Source organism: Rhinolophus sinicus, chromosome 16 (genome assembly GCF_057876585.1).
Source record: "Rhinolophus sinicus isolate RSI-liver-muscle chromosome 16, RSI-T2T, whole genome shotgun sequence".
Classification (NCBI taxonomy): Eukaryota; Metazoa; Chordata; class Mammalia; order Chiroptera; family Rhinolophidae; genus Rhinolophus; species Rhinolophus sinicus.
Window position 1 is genome coordinate 117,408,877 of NC_142516.1, and position 2,004 is coordinate 117,410,880.

A 2,004-nucleotide genomic window follows, 5' to 3' on the forward strand; every position below is an offset into this window, starting at 1 on the left:
CTATAAGGTGATATTTTTGAAGATTAAAATGTAGCCAGATACACCAGGAAAGAATCAAGTAGTGGCACCAAAGTATGAGGTAAAACTGCTAAAAGAAACCACCATAAAAAGATTTGTTAAATGAAAAATGGGAACTGGAGAAAATGGGGACAAGAACAGTCACCGCAATTTGCAAGAATCTCTACTCTGTGTAAGTAAGCACATTTCTTTTGTAGAGGAAGAATTTGACTGAATTAAATGGCATGTTTTTAGAATAATCAGGACTTCCTGTCATTTCAATTATTAATATTTTTTTTCAAATTTGTTTGGGGACATGCAAGCTAAGAGTGAGTATGAAGGTTTAAAAATAATTGCAAAAACCACAATTATTTTTGCACCAACCTAATATATGGGAAAGAAATGGAGGCAGCAATTCACTTGGATACCTTAAAGGGACAAATCTTGAACATGTACTTGCCTAGAAAACTATCCATGCATAGATTTTACATTTATTTGGCATGGATTTGAGTAGTTGAGGTTGATGGAGATGTGGGGAGCAAGCTACAGCCTTCCTCAGACAAGCTGCCACTGTCAGTGTACGTTTATAAATCTACACTTATGGATAACAAATCCAGTGGATGGAAATCAATATAAAGTACATTCATAGTATAGGGAAGACAATTTAGGAGCTATAACCATAGTAGAGTCTTCAGCATCGTCGGAGCAGCTCTGAATATTCTAAGTACTGGGCTTCTCCCTGTAGTGCAAACAGTTACATGGTCATCGTTTCTGATATAGTGCAATAACTGAGAATTTGCACTATCTCCACCACGGCTTTCAACATACGTCAACTACACAATTCATCCAAAATAAAAAATACTTATGGAGTACATGGAGCTGTGGGGATACAGTGGTGAGCAATTAAATATGTCCTTACCAGTCTAGTTAGCATGAACAACAAAAATAATCACACAAGATATGTAATTTTAAAAGGATATTTTAAATTTTAAAATATCCAAAGTTTATAAAGAACTCATGCAACTTAACACCAAAACAAAACAAAACAAAACAAAACAAAAAGCCTAACAATTCAAATAAAAAAAAACGGGCAGAGACCTGAATAGACATTTCTCCAAAGAGGACATACACACGGCCAACAGACATATGAAAAGATGCTCAATGTCACTAATCATCAGAGAAATGCAAATCGAAACCACAATGAGATGTCACTTCATGCCTGTCAAAATGACTATCATCAATAAATCAACAAACAAGCGTTGGAGAGGATTCAGAGAAAAGGGAACCCTCATACACTGCTGATGGGATAGTAAATTGGTGCAGCCACTATGGAAAACAGTATGGAGCTGTCTCAAAAAATTAAAAATAGAACTACCTTATGACCCAGCAATTCCAATTCTGGGTATTTATCTGAAGAAACCCAAAATACTAATTTGAAAACACATATGCACCACTCTGTTCACTGCAGCACTGTTTACAATAGCCAAGATATGGAAGCAACCTAAGTGTCCATCAATAGACAACTGGATAAATTAAGTGTCTCTCTCTCTCTCTTTCTCTCTCTCTCTCCATATATATATATGCACACACACACACATATATATATATATATATACATATATATATATATATATATATATATATATATATATATTCCATATATACAATGGAATATTACTTGGCCATAGAAAAGAATGAAATCTTAGCACTTGTGACAACATGGATGGAGCTGGAAGGTATTATGCTAAGTGAAATACATCAGACAGAGAAGGACAAATATCATATGATCTCATTTATATGTGGAATCTAAAGAAAAAAACAAATGAACAAATAAAACAGAAACAGACTCACAGATGCAGGGAGCAAGCTAATGGTTGCCAGATGGGAGGGGTTTTGTGGGGCACAATGAAAAAGGCAAAGAGGTTAAGAAGTACAAATTGGTAGTTATAAAATAGTCCAATGTAAAGGAAGGCACAGGGAATATAGCCAAGAATATGGTAATAACTA